Source organism: Zonotrichia albicollis, chromosome 5, assembly GCF_047830755.1.
Source record: "Zonotrichia albicollis isolate bZonAlb1 chromosome 5, bZonAlb1.hap1, whole genome shotgun sequence".
NCBI classification, from domain to species: domain Eukaryota; kingdom Metazoa; phylum Chordata; class Aves; order Passeriformes; family Passerellidae; genus Zonotrichia; species Zonotrichia albicollis.
The window spans coordinates 19607242-19626922 of NC_133823.1; the positions used below are offsets into that span (position 1 = coordinate 19607242).

The 19681-nt window shown below is 39.4% G+C and overlaps 1 long non-coding RNA gene across 2 annotated transcripts in view; it reads left to right on the forward strand.

Moving 5' to 3' along the window:
- The window catches only part of LOC113458959 (uncharacterized), a 203235-nt gene that overhangs the window by 167597 nt on the left and 15957 nt on the right, over window positions 1-19681 (forward strand). For both annotated transcript variants that reach the window (XR_012580385.1, XR_012580386.1), the window contains one exon: window positions 9841-9923. This is a non-coding gene — a long non-coding RNA (uncharacterized LOC113458959). The remainder of the gene's footprint in view (window positions 1-9840; window positions 9924-19681) is intronic.

Below are 19681 nucleotides of genomic sequence, written 5' to 3' on the forward strand. Positions count from 1 at the left end.
TTGGCTCTTAAAATTTCTTATTTCTCTTTACAAAGCACCATAAGCATTTCTTAGTTTATCAGCTTTTTACCGCACCATACTGTAAAAATCTTAGAGCCAATCATGTAAAATTACCCCTCATGGGTCCTAGTACAATAAACCTTTCATAGTTCTATTTCTCCAAAGTATCTAGTCTTATTTGCAAGGCCATCCTTTAAAACTTTTTTCTAGCTCCATTTCTCTCTCAACAATATCTGTCCTATTCTATAGCATTTCTAAGTCAGCATTTCTTATCTCAAAGTTTGCATACAGATACACACTGTGTGGGCCTTCTGTCAGGCCCTGAGAACTCTACAAATCCATTTCCCACAGTTCTCAGTTCCTACTCAGCTGCAAAAATTTTCTTGCAAAAGGACTGGTTCCAAGGTGGACACCTTGGTGTGCTGTGGTTTTTAACTATTGCAACACCGATGTCCAGGAGCATCAGAACCTCTGAACAGCAGTTTTGCAGGCTGCCTATATGGCTTGCAGGCTGCAGATTACCTGTATTTTAAAAGGCCATGCTCTAGACCATGTTTTGGTTTAGTTTTTTTTTAAGAATTTCACTATTTGTATGCTCACTTACCTTTCAGTAAAGCAGAAGAGCAGTGACATAAATCAAGTGCATTTTCAGAAAGCTTTGGAGTACTGCTTTGCAAGTTAAACGTGCCTGGACATTTTAATGAGACCTCTTTACATGAAAGTTGACCGCAGTGATGGTGTTTGTCTTCCCAAGTAGCCTTTCCATGTGATGAAGCCCTGCTTTCCTGGCATGGCTGAGCACCCGCCTGCCTGTGAGATGTGCTGAGGGAATTCTTTGTTCTGCCTTGCTTGTGTGCACGGCCTTTGCTTTACCTGCTAAACTGTCTTTGTCTCAACCCATGAGTCTTCTCAGGGTGACTTTTCTGATTCCCTCCCCAGTCCCACTATAGAGGGAGGGAGCAAATTTAATTGCCAGCTGGGATTGTCATAGAATCATAGAACATCCTGAGCTGGATCATCCATGAGGATTATCAAGTCAAGCTCCTGCCTCTGCACAGGAACCACCACAGGAACCAAGAACCGCTTCATGTACTGACAGCACTGTCCAATTTCTTCTTGAATTCTGTCAGGCTTGGTGCTGTGACCACTGCCTTGGAGAGCCTGTGCCAGTGCCCAAACACCTCATGAGTGAAAAACCTTTTCCTAACATCCACACTAAACCTACCCTGACACAGCTTCATGCCATTCCCTCAAGTTAAACGTGACACCATGGTTCAGACACATATTGCAACCCAAAACAAATAGATTTGTTTTTTTTTCCCTTGAAGAATAAAAAGCAAATATTTTGATTGAAATTAATTTTAAATATTTTAGTTTGCTCTAAGGAAAATGGGAGATAACACTGTGTGCATGTCCATAATAAACTTCAGCAATGCTTAGTTCAAAATATGTTATTACAGCATACAACAGTGCTCACAGAAGGCCAAAAATTCAACACAAAATAAAAGCATTAAAGTTTGATAGCTGTATTATTTCTAGACAGAGGGTAAAGACCCACTAGAGGAGTTGCTAAGTGCCCTGGTACTGCAAAGGATGTGTGAAAGTGCTTTTTTCTTAACCAAACAAAATATTTCAAAAAGAGCAAACCCCTTTTAAATTCCTCCATGAAATGAAAGTCTCTTCAAGGGTAGCTTGGCAAAATTAAACCATTAATTCGTCAGATTTCAGCAGCGTCTGATCTTTGAAAAGTATGCAGACTGTTTTCTGCCTGAAGGACAAGCAAAGCCATGTGACTCCTGCAAGAGGATAGAGCTCAGAGCAGCAGGTAAAATTGTTCTGTATTGGCCTCAAAACAGGCCAGGTAACAGGACTCCATCCATTGTCATGCAATGAATTCAAAATTAGTCCTCTTTTGCCACAGGTGTAATTTCAATCTTTTTTTCAATCTTTTTTCATTCTGCCAATAATTTTTTTTCCTGAGTTTGAGAATTCCTCATGAAACTGTTATTTTTTGTGATGCTGCAGTACTTGTCCTCTGGGAAATCACACCTTGCTCTGCCAAGAGCACAAGTTCTTTTCAGCTTCAGTCCAGACTTTGGCCAAATGTCTCTCCTGTCCTGTCAATGCGCTGCTACTTCTGTGACTGCTGTGCTCAGAGAAGGTGCTACCAGTGCAAATGATTTCTGTGTGCTGCAACAAATTCTGAAATATGAGATATGGAAGGACTGGTAATAAGATTCTGATGTGTACCTTTTTTCTGTGGTGCCTTTATCTCTCTGCACATTTTTACTGTTTAACTGTGCTAAAACGATTGATTACCTGAATTAAATTAAGGATGGATCCCATCTTTGTCCTTCCATTTTTTGCTCAGAATGGCACTTAGAACTGGAGGCAGGTGAGCAGAAAATACTTGAAAAATAATGTTGCTATTAAAAAAAATATTTTAAATGTCTTTCTCGCTAAAAACTAATACTTCCAAAAGTTTTCAGCAAAAAAGTAGGCTTGAAATTACCTGAGATAAAAGAAGGTTATATTAAAATAAGATATTAATAGAAGATTCTATTAGGAGCTTGGGAATTGCTTTCATTGTGGAGTTTTGTTTTAAGGACTAAAAAAGAAAAAAGGCTCCTGAACTTCAACATTAATGCTGAGTGCCTCAGCTTCCTGAATAAGGTGTGGGAAGGGCAGGGCAACCTTAGAGCTGAACCAAAAGCAGCTGAACTGCCAAAGGGAGATCTGCCGAGGAGGGGAGGAGAGACCTCATCAGTGATGGATGAGTACTCGGCTGGTTTGGAGCTTCACCCAGCATTGCAAAAAGGCCTCTTTGTCCAGCTTGCATCCAGAGCCTAAAGGATAAACCAGAACTTTTTTTTCCATTGCTTTGGTAATGAAGGACTGAGCAGGGTTCACTGCTATGTTTGAGGAGAGCAGCAGCAGCAGGTGCACGTGTGGAGGTGTGAGCCTTTGGGGGATTCTCAGTCACGAGGAGAACAGGCCCCTTCAGGGTGAAGTGGTAGCTGTGGTGTCTGCTTTTGAATTGCAGTTTCAGACTGAGAGGCTGGTGCTCCTTGTAGCCCCTCTTTGCAGTGCTAAATCTTTTATTGTGTCCAGCTCTCCATCACTCAGCTCTCACAGATTCAAGATGAAGAGGGCAGAGTCTCTTTTTAGGGTCATTTGTTTTCTGTCTTGATTTATTTATATTTGTCACTCTTCTGTTGATGAACTGTTACTACCAAGATACAAAGAACAGAGTGATGGACTCATCAAGATTGATGCTTTCAGGAATACTGGATTGTAAATAATAATGTATGTGTGTGTTTGCCTTGGCTGATGTGTTTGGTTAGAAAATCAGTTGGTTTCTGAAATGTAGTGAATCTGTACATTTTTCAGGATGCTCCTGTGAAGAAAATTTGAGTGGATGTTTAAAAAGGCAGCCAAATTACTTTCTGCTAAAGAAAATCTTTTTCTTGGTATAGTCCTGAATATAATAATCAATTTATTTCCCTTCTGTTGTATTTTCCTTTGCAACCCTGTGAGTCTCAGAGTCTCATAAGCGGAACAATGGTGATTATTTAAGGGGTAGATGGTGAATGCAGTCATTTTGTGTTTTTTCACAATTGAAATAATCAAGCTTTGTAAAATATGGTAGGTGAAAATTCATGGTAGGTGAATATCCTAAATATATAGATAGCAAAAAAAAAAAAAAGAAACAAGTACAAAGTTTAAAATTTTAATTGTATCAAATTTTCATCCCTAAATTCTTAGGAATTAACTTAGGAATACGTGAACCAATTATTGAGTATGTGAATGAGTGGCATTGTCACGTTGACACGTAGGCAATGAGGAATGTGTTATGCTCTATTCCTCTATTCCTCACAGCATTTAGGAGTGCACACAAATTACATTAAATCCCAACAATTATAATTTAATGAATGTTATCTGCTTAAGAAGCCACAGGTATCTGTTTCAGTAAAGTGTGTATGTTTACGCATGCAGCAGAATATGAATAGTTATTTTTCTATCTTTGTTAAAGTTTTGGTAAAAAAAACTTAGCTATTCAAAACTGAGATGTTTTGATAGCCAAAGGTATGAATGAGAACTGTCAAAATATGTGTATTGCCTGTGTATCCTTCTGTTTGGGTTAACAGAAGATAATTTTTCCCAGATGCCAGGTTGCTGTGGGCTTTTTCATAGCTTAGACCTCAAAGGCATCCTATGTAATCTCAACATTTCATTGCTCTTACAGGGATTGAATGATCTTAAAATGAAGTCCAGGAGCTGGTCTTCAAAAATTCAGGTGCTTCTTATCTAGAGCCACTGATCAGTCAATACTGAGAAATGCTTGCTTGATAAGGTGGAGGTGCTTGGGGGGGGAAACTGTGTGAATAGTATGTGGGTAGCAGAAAGGGGAAAACTTGTGTTCCATTGTTCGTGTTGGATGCAGGCTGCCCCTGTCCTGAGGACCTCTCTCCCTTCTCTTCCCTCCAATTATTTCCAATTAATTCAGTTACAACTCTTGTGATAAATGCTCTCACACACGTCATATCTCAACCATAGTTTTGTGTTCTTGGTTGTTTGGTTTTTACAAAGATATGATGGTTGCTAGTGGCCTTCCTTTGCACTCCCTTTGTCATCTTAGTCACAACTCCAGACCCCTGGCAGTTTTGAGTGAGAGGGACCTGCAATGTCTAAATAAAATCTGCAGTACAGCTTGACCTAGATTTTATTGTTATTATCATCTATGCAAACAGACTTCCTCACTGCTGAGTCCCTGTTTTGACAATGTGAGCTGAAAAACATCCATGGATATAAAGCAGGAATCCTAAATTCTTCATTTATTGCAATAACAGGGAGGGGTGAAGCAAGCACAGATAGCACCTTTAATATTGAAGCAAGGTGAAGCAGTTGGGGTGTTCTGTGCTGCTGTGTTCCTGTCTGGAACCAGCTGTTGGGGTGTCCCAGTTTGGGTCTGCAGCCTCCTGAAAAATGCTGTCACCTGGTGAGGCCAGTGTGGCTCAGTGGGGGCACTGAGGAAAAGGGTGGCCAGACTCAAAAGCTTCCCTACAAAGTCCTGCAACCCCATCTGGTTTTCAGCTCGGAAACTGCTGCTTGGGCTTGGGGTTCAGAGGTATGAACACACTCATTTGTTCCATACCTGTAACCACAAAGAGACCACCATTGCTCTGCCTGGAGCTCTTTCCACATCCCAGCCCCATTTAAATTGCCAATTATTAGATTATTTGAAGAGCAAGACACTATCACTATCACCTTACAAGTAATTACACCTTGAACACAGTCAGAGATAACCTCAGTTATCAGTCACCTGGGTTGATAAGGGTCTGCAACGAGTGATGAATTCTAAATACTCCTTTATTTCAGGTGGGCTGGCTGGTTTTTGTTTATAAACCAACAGCAGTAGTGAAGGGGTTTTGATATCTGCCTTTGCTGCAGCATATGTTTCCACAAACTTCTTGCTAAACTTGTTGTGAAAGCAACTTGCAATGGTAAAATGTATTTCCTCCATGCAAATACAATTTAAGGGTACTCCTTAATTTAGTTGAGTTCTTCTCAAGTCATCTTTCCATTTAACTCTTGTGATGTAATAATCTAAAAAAAAAAACACCAAAAAAACCCCTTCTGCTTTTGTTACAGCTGGGAACAGGTTTAAAAACTGAAAGATCAGGTTCACATAATATCCATGAATTGATTTAATGAAGTTTTGTGTAGATATCAAGGATTTAAGGTTCGTTTATTCTATTTGCCTAAATTTATGCACATTTGTAGTTATATTTTTTCACATAATTTATCATTGTCCACTATTAGCATATTTTGCTTTTAGCCTAATTTTCTATCCCTACTTTTAACACTAAGTGTCACTTTGTATTAAAGTGGTCTCATTTGGGCCTTCCCAGACACCCTTTTCTTTCTGGGTCTCGTTCTACCAAGAAAGTAGGGTTAGATGATTTGGTTCAGAAAGCTATTACAGACTAAAGAGGTTAACAAAACCATGCTCAATTTCTGGTTGAATAAGCTTTTAATTTTTAAAGAATTTTGAAGCTGGCAGAGCCTGCTGTAGTGACAGAGTCTGAGGCTGTTGTCATCTACAAAGCCAAAGGCACACAAGTCCACAGAGCAAAGTTTGGCTGAAGGTTTGTGAGCTCCTATTTCACCTGAATGTGTCATGCAATCCCATTAAAAACTATAATTATGGGCCAGAATCTGGACTTTTTATTTACACTATTATGAATCTCATTCCTAAGTGATCATCTTTACTCTGACCATCTTCTCTATTTCCAAAATATAGAAAGTGCTATCCAGCACGGGAAAGAGTGGCACAGCTTAGTTGCCTCATGAAAACAACTAGATTCCTTAAATGTATGTATTACCAGGGAATTCAGAAAGAAACCTTGGAGACCCAAAGACCTTGGCACTCATCCTGCTTCTGAGTCCAGATATATCCAAAAACCCTGCCCTAAGGCAGACCCATCTTTATCCTTGCTGAATCTCATGAGCACCCATGTGCATGCTATATTTTTTTCCTTAGGATAATCTGAGGATACTGGCACAGATCTTCAGCTCCCTTTCCTTTTCTAAGGAAAAAAAAAGTTCCCTTTGATAGTGAAATAAATCACAAAGAAAATTATACTGAAAATTCTCTCTTCTTCATCCCAAACATGTTTATCTTTGTATTTCCTCCTACATGACAGTATCTTCCAGAGTAATTATACCTAAAGAAATTAAACAAAAGTATATGAATATTCTTCATACTATAGTGAGTATGGAAATGGGAAATTTTTGCTATAAGAATCCTTATTCCAAATTTACTTTCATCTAACTTCTTGTATATGCTGGTATACTATAGAAACATTAAAGTAAATTTAGATAAGAAATTAATATGATCCATTTATGGATCAAATTGTAAGTTTGCATGTTCTTTTTAAGCTTTTAATTGTTTCTTCCAAATCACATTATGAAAGGACAATGAATACTTGTAACAGGTAGTTCAGTAAGATAGACTAAAAGCTTTCACATAATTAATATACATTTTACTTGGCAAAAAATATACATCACAGGTCAATATTTTTTAATTGGCTTTTTGGAACTCAATTCCATACATGTGCCATAGCCAGATTTAAATGTTAACTGAAATTAATATGAAAGATAAGCCTTATTTTTAGATCCAAAGCAACAAAATCCTGATAGACATCATTTCACTTTGAGTGCCATTGTATGACTCTCCAATCTCACAGGTAATAAATAACAACTTGACAAGGCTCCACTTCTTGCTATAGACATTGAATCATGAAAATCAAGCTCTTAAATTTGATCTTTAATTTTCTTTCCCCTTTTTTGGTGACAGAATCTTGTTGATTTTGTGTCTAAACTCTGATTCTGGGGTTCATTTGGCATTTGAAAGTTTGGAAGTTCTTAGGCTTTATTTGTTTCCATAAAGATTGATATAGGAAGAGAAAATGCTACTCTCTCCTACACCCTATACATGTTAACTGATTATATAGTTGAACTCTATGACCTATTTATCTTCCTGAAAGAAACAGAAATGACTTTGTCACAAGCTACAGAATATATGGAGGACTGCACAGTGCTCAGTCCCTCCTGCATTCTGAACAGTGATGTATTTTAGCATCTAATATTTATGTTCATTTCAACTTGTATTCTCATTTTTCATCTGCAGTGCCCTTGGTGATGGTAAAAATTAGTTTTATTATGGCTTCCTCGAAAGGACATCCATGCTTGGAGGAAAAAAAAAGGAGGGAAAGTCATCTGGAGGCATGGGCTCCAAATTGATATGTCAGGGAGGTATATCCATGAATTTCCTGTTGAAGTATAGTGATCCATAATCCTCTTTTGTATTATAGACTTACAAATTACCTTATTTTATGGTATGTCATGAAACTATACATGTCTTGGTATGAGAATCTGGTTTCAAGCCTAGGCTGGAACCATCATGCTGTGGAGGTCACCCTGGAAAAACGAAATAGATAGCTGTCTTGATAAGACTCCCCTTCCATCAGGCTCAGGCATGGGAAGTCTCATGGCAATATTTGTTCCTGTTCCTTGGGGCAAGGCTGACACTGCCATCTGTCACTCACTGCCTTGCTCAGGATTCGCCTTGGTGCCCGCTCTCACTTTTTCCCTCAGCACAGCCTCCCTTCAGGCTGCTGCAGCCGAAATCTTAGCAGCGAGCTGCTGTTTCTCCTGTGCCTAGCCTGTGAGCCTGCATCTTTGTAAAACCTCCAGCAGGCACTTTTCTTCTCCCTACTTCCAAGAGAGAGACATTTTGAGTAAGTCAAGGTTCAGTAAGTGCCAAGAAACAGATGAAATGATAAAGCATCCTTCTAATGCCATATCAAGTTGTGGTAAAGGTGCAATAAAGGAAAGGGGAATGAAAGGCAAAAAAAATTATCTAGATTGCCCAATCCTCCACATTCAATTTGTCTAAAAATCACCTAAGTTCTTGGACAGCTGCAACTGTTTGGTGTCACTGGTCCTCCTAGTCTGACATCTGGTCAAATTAGCAAAATCCATTAAATATATATGAAACTGTTTTGTAATATACTGATAAAACACTTGCCCTTTAGACCTCTTGGTGCAGTGAGAATGATTTGGAGCTAATTATTCCTAAATATTTATACATAAAATAAATACACTAAATATTTATTGCTTGCTAAATATCTCATACACATTTCAAACTTCTGAAAGTAGTTTTTCTTCTGATAAGGAGCTAGTGATTTTCAGTAAGATCTTTAAATCTTTACAGGAAAGGAAAACAGGCAGACACATTGCCAAATCAAAAGCTACTTAAAGAGAAGATGAAAGAGTCGAAGAAATTCCAGGCCTTTCCAAAAAATTGACAAAAATACAACATTGCAGTCAGTGTGGCATTTACAGCACCATGCAAGAGAATGGGAAGAGTGGCTATTTTCCATGGGGAAAAAACCTCATTCACGCAGTTTCTCAGGGTCAGATCGAAGTCAGAATTTGGGGCTGAAAAGGCAGAAAAGAGTCCAACCTGATGGCAGCTTTGGTTTGGATCCTGCAAAGTTTACAAATTTTTAGGTCGGCAGCCCACTATCGGCCGGTGGGAGTGACTGCAAATGGAGGCCATTTTCCATGGGAAAAAGAGCTCATTTCCCCAGGGTCTGGGTATCAGCTCAGAGGTGGTATTTGGGGCTCAAAGGGCAGGTATTTGGGGCTCAAAGGGCAGGGTCCTCATTGCTTGCAGCTTTGGTTTGGGAGAAATCCTGCAAAGTTTTCAAATTTTCAGGTCAGAGCCCCACTTTGGTCTAGTGTGAGTGGCTGCAAATGGAGGCCATTTTCCATAGGAAAAGGAACTCCTTTCCCCAGGGCCTGGGTGTCAGCTCAGACGTACTTTTTGGGGTCCCATGTGCAGACAAGGCTCTAGTATACGGCACCTTTTTTTTGAAAGAATTTCTTCCAAATTTTCTCATTTAGGCTATTGCACTCCACTTTTGTCATATGCAAGTGGCCACAAATGTGGCCCTTTTCCATGGGAAGAAGTGCCCATTCCCCCAGTGTCTTGTGTCATTTCACAGGTTGCCTTTAGGACTCTATGGTTATCCAGAAACCTGTTACTTGGCTACTTTTATTTTGGAGAAATCCATCATAGTTTGCATATTTAGGAGGTGTTACCCCACTCTCGGCTACATGCGAATTGTCGCCCACTGTGGCTGTTTTCTTCAGGACAAGAACTCATTCCCACAGTGTGAAGAAATTTATGACATTGTGGAATTCCAAATCTAAATCTGCACCATTTTTTCCTGTGGTGTTTAATGCCTTGCCTCCTTTCTTCTTTTTCAGTCTGTGCATATTTGAAAACTAGTTCCTGTTTACTGGAATTTTACTACTCTCAAGTAATTTTCAAAAGCCTTTCATCACAGCATGTAAGTCTCAACAACAATCTTTAATCTACAGAATCCATAAATAATAACAAAGCATTTTCTAAAATAATTGTGATTCGTAACCCTTCCAAAAGTAATTTGTACTAGATGAACAATAGCAATTAAATTTTTGCATCAGATTTTTGTTGCCTTCTCCACCCTACCACTTTCCCCATCCCAAGGGGTTTTTCAACCTGGATTATTTCAGTCCATGCCCTTAAAATTTGCCTTAATTCTTTGTGGAGGAGGCAGTCTAGGTGAGGTATAGAAGCAGAACCAAGCTGCAAAGGATAAAAAAAAAAAAAAAACCAGGATATTTTAAGTCAGGTTTACTGCTAAAGGACACTTCACATTGGAAGCTGCACACTAAATCTCCAGAGCCTTTGTTCCATCTGTGTTGCAGGTTATTTCCTCTCCTTTTCCCTCAGCTATGCTGGATACATTAGGCTCACTTTGAAAGACAAAATTATTGGTATGTTTAATGTCTGTGCTTTATTAGGGGAAAACTGGCACAAAACTCTTGCGTTTCAGTATATCAAAGGTAAGTTGTTTGCTCCTTTCAGTGATGATTAGTAGGAAAGTCCAGAGTGACCCTGTCTGGTCTCCAGGACTGTTTGGTTTATCACTAGGTCCTTCAGCTCTGTCTAGGCTTTCTAAATCACAATACTCTGAGAGAACTCATGCAGGGTCTCTCAATAGTGTTTCTTACAAACTGACTGCTTGCAAAACTACAATAGAATTCCAAAGACCAAGCAGTAGGCAAGAAACAAAAATGCTATTTTTAGCAATTCTCTGTGAAGAACTTGGGAAGAATTGCACTAAGGAGGAACCCACACAGCCAAATGCTTGAGGTACACAACATTTTCTTTATTGTAGGGAAAAGTTCAGATTTATGCTGTCAGGCTGTTGGGCAGAAGCTGTGTAAGGGTAAGGGGGTTCTTTGTTGGAGCAGCACGGGCTTGGTGAGTTCTTGAGGTACAGAGATAAATCAGAAATACTGCTGGGAGGGCACTGAGTGTTGCAGGCAGTTGCTTTCCGTACAGGCAGGATACGACTGACTGCAGGCTTGTCTTCCAACTTCACAGTACACTGTGAAACACTTTATGCATACCTCAGCTGTACCTGTTTCTGAAAGTCCCAGGCAGGAAGGAGGATTGCAGCGCTTTGTGACTGCCATAGCTGCTTCTGTTGCTACCCAGCTGCTGCAGGGAGGAGAAAAAGCTCTTGGGTGCTGCCCTGCCCTGCAGGCAGAGACTCTGAGAAGGATGAGTTCAGCCAGGTGCCAGCACACAGGTCAGGCCTCAAAATTCCTGCACGTACATCCTATCAGCAGCAGACCCTTCCTGTGCACTGCAGATGGTTCAGCTGCCAGTAACGACTCCCAAGGCCACTGGGAAGACTGGAGGGAAAGATATTGTCTTCTGCAAAGGTATGCTGGAGTGTAGGCTGCAAGCCAGGTTTAAAAACATGAACTGGGGTGGTTTAGGGCATGGTCTTCAGCAAAATGAAAATGAGATGTTCAGGAGAGAGCTGTGATACCATTCATTGCATCTCTGATGGAAGAAAATGATAGTCCAGGGTACACCCAAATATTCATCTTTATGTATTTTTTTCTCAGATTGTATTTTTGCATAATAGGGCTAACTAATTGTATTCTCTAAATTCAACCAGAAAAATTCTCACTCAATAGGAAATTGTGTTGATGGGGAAGTTTAAATAATGGTTGTTATACTTGTGTTTAGGGACTGTATTCTAAAATAAGCAGTCCAAATGAAATATAGAAAGGCCTTGCATAAGGAAGGATACAAAGAGAGAAAGGAGTAGAATGAGCATTGGGAATAGAAATTAAAAGGAAGATGAACAGATGAAGCAGTCACTAGAAGGTAGGAAGTGTCACAGAATTTTGGAGAGACATGTAGCAAGATAGGAGCAGAAAAAAAGATGTGGATAGAATAAAGAACAGGGAAGGTATGGGAAAACAAATATTGTCCACATAGCATGAGAAAAAGTAATCCAAGTCTAACATAGAATAAGGCCTAGAAGAAAGCTAGATATCTAAGTGTATCAAAGTCATAACAAAGAATCACAAGAGAAATGGAATATTGAAAAGAGATGTAGAAAGCAAGAGAATAAGCAAACTGTAGAACCACTATATGGATTTGAAAGTTTTTTTATCTCTTCTTCCTTATTAAGCCTCATCATTAACAGGAATACTGTTTGATCTTATTTATAGCATCAATATACTGCTGCTGTAAAATCTTCTCCAATATTGTATTAGCAGAAGCAGCTGCAAGTAAATTTGAAAACTTCAGCAGAGCAGTGCAAGATAAAGCCACAATCAGCCATTCTTTTCCCTCATTTCCAGCGATGGTGATCCTTTGGACTTCAGCAGATCAGTTCTCCTCTGCTGAGGGGCTTTTTAGACTCTCCAGCACCTTCCTTGGAAAAATGTGCAGAGCAGGCTTTCAGAGTAACAAGAATCCTGTTGTGATAATGACTGATTAGCAGGAGAAGAGAAAAGCAAGCTGCTAGGGAACGCACATTTTCTAACCAGTGCTAGAAATAACGGGGTTAATACTATAAATTAAAAAACAATTGTGAAAGAGGGCTATGGCTAATAACAGAAAGAGGAATGGGAGAGGGTAGGTGGGAACACTTCAAATAATGGCAATAATGTATGGATGCAGAGAATAGATACTATATGTAAATGAACCTTTTGGAGTGAGATAAATACTGCCATACACTAATGTCAGTTTTGACAGTAATAGTGATTAGTGGGAGTTGATAATTGACAGCAGGTAACTACAGCCAGAGCAGAAACTATGTACGAAAATCCTGTGACACTATTACTTAACTCAATTAGCTCAAATGACAGAGGTGTAGCTGAATAAGCAGTATTATGAACGGTGACTCACACAAGCATTTCACTCTGGGGAAGGTAATTCAGAATCTACTAACTAGAAGCTGATAGCCAGCAGGAGCACATGCACAATTTATGACTTTCATTTAAATGGGACTGCTTAACACAAAATAGCTACTTTAAAAATGAGAGTGCTTAAGTCTGTTTTAACACCTTTTTCAGCACTAGAGAAAAATCTGTGTTAAATCAAAACCACCTCTACAACCTGTAAAACCGTCATGGTTTGCTACTAATGTTGGCAAAAATAGATGCAGCTTCATCAACATGGATACATCCTTATGTCAGAAAGGTGCCACTAGCTTTACTTAAAACATCAGCTAAACTGTGGTTTGAAAGAGGTGCTAAAAATATTTCTGAGCACAGCTTGTTTCATCTAACATCTGACATTGGCTACCTGGTTCAACTTTCCTACCACATTGATCCTTGTGGTGTTTCTACTGGCTCTCACATCTATTACCTCAAGCAGAGTCAGGTCAATTGAATCTAAAGGTGAAAATATTAAGGTAGCAGTGAGAGCTTTCTCTGAAAAGCTATTCAAAACTTTCCCCAGGAGGAAAAAAAATGCCTCAGTATTTACAATTGCCACCGCATGTTCACCAGCAATACAAAGCACATTTATTTGCAGGATAAGTTTTTCTCATCACCACATCAGCTGTCACATATATCCAATCTGAGAAAGTCATTGTTTCGGTGGTCATCAAGGAATATGAGACCTCTTTTTCTTCTCTTCAAATTCTCACCTCCACCTTGCCAGGACTTGGCGGAACTAGGGTAGGAGCAGGCAGACTGTTGCTTATTTGTGAGGTTTCCTGCTTCCAGCTCTCTTCTCGTGGGTTATTTCTTAAGCTTTCTCTCACTGTGTTTTGTGTCTGCTATATGTGAGAAGATATTTTTGGGTTTAATGATTGTATGAACTGAGCCTTGGGCTTTCACAAACAGATGTGTAGAGCCATACACACTGCTGAGAGAGAAAAAATTGTCCTCAGAACATCTGCCAGATGTGGCATGTCCTAGGGCACACCATGCCATTGATCCCATTAATTGACAGTACAGCCTGCTGTGTACTTCAGTAAGTCCAAGTAGTTGGCATTAGAGAGCAAAGTATTTCTTGCAACCCACTTTCTCCTTAGTTTCCACTCATTCTTGTGCTTAAAAATGCAACCCCTGCTTTGAATAAGCACCTGAAATGCTGACAGTATAAGCTCCTTGTTTTCAAGTATGAAAGACAAATATTGTTAAAAACAAATAAACAACCCCCAAAAATTCTCTTATGTCAAAGGTGTGCTTCTTCTCATCTAATAACTTCTCCACAAAGTCTCTCTCTTATAACAATTGCAGCTGATGTGGCATTATTTCATTTTGAAGGACTTGCTCAGAAATTATTTTCATGTATTTTCTTACTACCACACTGATAGTTTAGCAACAAAAACCAAACAAAACAAAACCACAAAACCAAAAGCCAACCAACCAAACAATCTGATAAACCAGGTTTAAACTACCTGGAAGTTTGTAGTGGAATATAACACAACATGTAGGTCAAATCTAGGCTGAGAAAGATTTGCAGAGCTGGGGATCTGAACATGTCATGATTCAAGCCTAAACTGCCAATCATTTCTGTTGCTAAAAAATTGCAAAAATGGATTTTGAGACCTGTGTCTTAATGGCTCTCCTTAGGTCTCTGTACTCAGTTGGTATCTTGAACATTTGGGCATCTGAGGAGAGACTCTTTTTTGCACTTTGAAGTCCCTCAGGTGCCTGAATTTGCTTTTCAGCATTGTCTCAGCAATTCTGACCAGAGTCTGACTCACAGCACCGAGGGTGCATGCAAACAAGTCAGAGCTCAGACACTAGACATTGCCTTCGTCCCTGTGGAGGTCATTCTAGCAGGAATGGCCCAAGTGTGCCAGCTACCAGGGAGTTGGAGATCCTAGTCCAATATATCCACTGCACAAGGATTTTAAACACCCATGTATCACTTTCCAGGGTACTGACCCTGATGCTAAAATGCTCCAAAAAAGTGTCAGTAAGAGTGCTGGAAAAACTATGCTTGCTGTTGTGCAAAGGGTGCAGAAAGGAGGCAGTCTCTGCAGGGAAAGAGTTCTGCTCACAGCCTGGTTTTCTTAACCTGGAAGGAAAGGAACTGGAATATATGCTGCTGTGATCTACTGCTCCAGTGGCTCAAAAAGCTCATGCATTTTTCAGAGTTGACTACCCTTGTTTTGCAGGTGATGAATTATAGACCCTTTAGCAGCTATGACACTCTCTCTAATTGTGTTTCCTCAAATTAGCTCAGAGCTCTGAGAAACTGGCATGAAGTGAGACAGCCCAGTGGGAGTATGGGATTTTCCTGCCCTTGCACAGTGCATAAATAAAGGCTCTTTTCTACAACCCTTATGAACAGATAGCCAGCTCCTTGCCTGAAGCTGGTCAAAATAGACCCAGTGACTTCAGTGAGACTGTGCATGTTCACATCAGCTGAGAATCTGGCCTGAAGTATTATTAAATTAGGTATTTCAGTGCTATAAATAGCCCTGCCCTGCTGAGATGATGTGCCTGATTCATGGGGCCTGTTTTGCTGCATAGGGCAGTTGATGGGCAAAATAACCAGCAGTCAGATCATTAGAACACAATTAGACAGAAGGAAGCCAGAAATTCAGCCGTGATCCTCCCTCTCCCTTTTGTGGCCCAGCATACGCTGGCAATTCCTGTGGACAGCTGGAGACACACGAGGATGTTCCCTCCTAGCTGCCCTGCCATACCTTCTCCAAGGAGAGCAGCAGCTGAAAAGCAGATTACCTTCCTGAAAATGGGACATCCTGTCAGCAGGGAAAAGCAAACCAAACAAAAGGCCTGTGTGAAAATTATGCAGCCATTCTCCAGCCCAAGTTATATTCAGACTAATTTTTTTTTAGTTCTTTTAGATGACTGGTCCAAATAAAAGCAAGCAATATGTGAAGCAGCAGGATATATGTGGGTATTTATGGACTTCTGCTTGTTCCTAAACCAAGGCTTTTCTTATAGGTAATGATTGTTTCTTCTGTTCACAGTAGAAAGATTAGAGTTTCTGTTTGAGAAGAAGTTAGAGCATACCAGAATCTTTTCCCCAGGTGATATTCCCCAGAACTATGTAATGGCAACATCTCTTTCCTAGACAGTAAACTGTCTTGGTCAAGCCTAGTTTTGTATAGATGGAATTAAACTTGTTTTCTTAAGAATATGGTATTAACTTTATATAAATTTAATATCTCCACTCCTTTTATCTCCAGTCAGTGCTTAGAGGTCTTTCTGCACCTTTACAAATCTGCTTCCCTTTTTACTAACTTGGGCAAGCAAGCATCAGCAGCTGCCTTTGTAACCTCAGTATTTGTGCTGTTTTCCAAGTCACCTATGAGTAGTTATCTAGCATAACTTGCTTTTCTTCAGTAAATTGTGCAAAAAATTTATCCATTGGCTGAGACCCTTTTGCTCTGCTGTCAGGAGAGTTTTTATGTTAACTTTAATGGGGCTAGTGCTGGACACACTGAGATTAGGTTTTTCCAGCACATCCTTTATTTGATTTTTCGAAAGACAGAAATTAATAAATGTTAGTTCTTCCTTTTTTTTTTTTTTGTTTTTCTCATGTCTATAATGCATTAAACAAGAATGAATCAGTTTTAAGAGAATGAAACACAGAGCCTTTATCATAGTTAATATTTTCTTGCACTGTTCTGCCTTGTAATACATTATTACAGATAGTCTGCAAAATTTTGTCATCTTGCCTTTAAGAGAGATAAGGTTTCAATTTTTGGAATTAGATGGAGGCAAGCACTGGTAAAAGTACTTGAGAATTATTTAGCAGAAATATGAAGTCATTTATACTATGTAAACTGAATGTACCATGGTCTGAAAATTCCTCTTTGTAGTAATGCTTAGCACTTATACAGTGTCTTACATCTTCAACAAAGAATGCAAATATCTATTAATTATTCTTCACACCTTATAGGTAACCTGGAGCTGCTATTTTAATTTTACATGTGAGATGCTAATCTAATATCTCATCTCATGTCAGCTACAGGCTCTTTGCATTTCTCTGAGGAAAAAGCTGAAGATTCTGGACTTTTTTTTTTCTTTATTCACACTACCTGCTTTCAAAATTGTCAAAGCCTCTGTAGCTTCTTCTCACCTCATCACAAGCTGTAAATATAGTCTTTACATGTTTAGCCATTTTTGGAAACCTGCTATTCCTGTTTTACAAAACAGGAAGTATGAAATTGCATATGTAACTTAAAGTGTAAGAGCTTCAGCTAGAAGATATGTAACAGTCTGTGAAAAATGTTACTTTTAATTTTTAATTTAGAAAATGTGTAATGACCCACTTTTAAATGCAGCTACATGTAGTTAGTTGATTACTTGATCCTCCCTTAATGCCTTTTTTGGCAACATTTCCCAAATATTTCTTTTTGGCAAGAATTTCCCAAATATTTCCAGAATATTCCTTTCCTTTGTAATATTAAAAATTTTAATTAAAATTCATTTCAAAGCTTTTCTAGATAAAGTTTCCCAGTCTTACTACCAGCTAATCTAATATTAACTGGTTAACTGGTTTTATATAACTTGTCTGTTTATTTATGATTTAAAGTGCCCAAAGTCTACAAGTAGTTCTTTAGTATGACAGGAGCTTTCTTAATATCAATCAGCATTGCATATTGTTTTAAGCCTGCAATTTCAGTGCTTCTTTAGACATTTCTAGGTTCATGTTTTGTGGCAATAAGATGGCATTTATTAGTGTGATGAAGAGGAAGGCAGAGTAAGAATAATTAATAGTTATTGCCAATGGACTCTAAATCTGAGAAAAAGGGTGTAGCGGGAGTAGTCACCTCAAATGTGATCTCTTTCTTCTCCAAATGGACCAGAGCAGTGTTTTAAGCTGTGTCCCAGACACCGAGTAAGGGTAACCTAACTCACAGGATGTGCACATGGGCTCAGCTTTTCAGAAGTGATTTCTCTGTTAGGGAGGCTGCTCAGAGAGTGCATAACCTTAGTCTTCAGGACCAGTTAGTGGACTCCGTCGATGACGGCTGCTTTCATTTGCATACACTGCTTCACACACCTCATGTGTGAAGGACAGAGATAGTTATCCAAATACCTCACTGTCCCATCTGTCCGTCTGTTCTGCATCCTACCCAAGAACCTGCTTTCAATTTCTTTACAAGGCTGCAGCATGTTCTTGTCAAAGTCATCATTTTTCTGTTGTCTAAAATGTATCACGTTTTAGGACCTGATACTTAATTTTGTCCATACTCATATATGAAGCTTTTTTTCCTCTGTTTCATTTCTTGGCATCCATCAGACATGGTGGTTACAGATAGCTGAGTATTCCTCATGATGCTGCTACCAGTGCTAGAGGTGACCTGACACGTGGCTCTCCATCCTTGTCAACCCAACAGGTGCTGAGTTTGTCTCCCATTCAGTGGCTGCCATTTGCCTCATGGTGTTTGGCATTCACCTTGCAATCTCCAAATGAGCCAGTGAGGTCTTTGGTGCCCAGCAACTTCTGATAAAACAAGCATGTTTTTGGCAGGTGGTGATGGCAGGTAAAATCACTGTCTTTGTCCTTCATTGTGCTTCATTGACCCAAATGACAGCCTCTCCATACACCCTTCTGGGTTGTGGCTGTTGAATGATGCAGGAGTTGTCAGGAGGAATGCTGGGCAGAAATGAGACAGACATTTCTAATAAGACCAACAGTGTGAAAATTTCATATTTGTTTTATAATTCAGTTTGTGTTGCCATGGTCACATGAACACTCTTGATGTATTTAATGTTACCTTTATTTTAAACTGGTACTTGCCAAAGGCAGCACAGAAATGCATATGGTTCAATTTCTGCATGGTTGGTTATCTTTGTATCCTAAATATTTATAAACATTTCAAAGGAATGTTTGAAGTTCAAAGTTTGAATTTAAGAAGGGTTGCCCACAACATTTTTCCATAAAGCTTTTATATTGTGGACTGTTGTCGTGCTGACTGTTGTGAGAGCACGCCACTTAAGATTATGCAATTTTTTAGGAACTGTCAAAGTTCCAGACAAACCAAGTCACTGCTCAGTGCTGCTGGACTGCTGCAGGTTGAGGAGTCTTTAAAGCCAGGTCAAATGTGCAGCTTAGGTAAAGGAAAGTGGCTTTACTTGTGGTTGGAGAGACCCAATATCAGCTGGCTCATTTGCTAGCAGGAGGCTGGGCTGTGATCTGAGACTGCTAATGCAGTTCCACTGAAAAGACACTTGAGAGGCAAATGAAGTGATACTCAGATATGTAAATGAAATTGAGATTAGTTGTAAATGAGACTTTACATATCATGGCAGATCAGAGGCTAAATATGTAGCCTGGGTGATGGACTCAGGTATTTGGCTACCTGCTTTCTAAGAAACAATCCTGGTGCATGCACTCAGCATCCAATTATTTATGCCTAAATATATGAAATTTGATTGTCCTTGAGTACCTGATTCGTGGCTAGCACAAAGCCAGGACTGACAGGGTACAGGGAAAGGGAAAACATTGAAATGGGAAGGGAAAGTTGATGGAGCCATTAAGCCATTAGGCTCCTGGGTTCTTACAATCTTCCTGAGAGCTTTTTAGGATTTGTGAGTTACAAAGAAGGAGTCAATTTAAGGTCTTTATAAAGTTTCCTGAAAGTCCAATAAATCCTTTCGTAGTACAGCTATTCTATCTTTAGGGCCAGTGATATACTTCTTCCCACTCTTCCTTGTAGTTGTATGAAACACTGAGGTGAACAGCATATTTTGTAAAAGGCTGTCAATCCTACATCTTTCAAATATCTTGATTGGATTCTTGGTTGAGCCA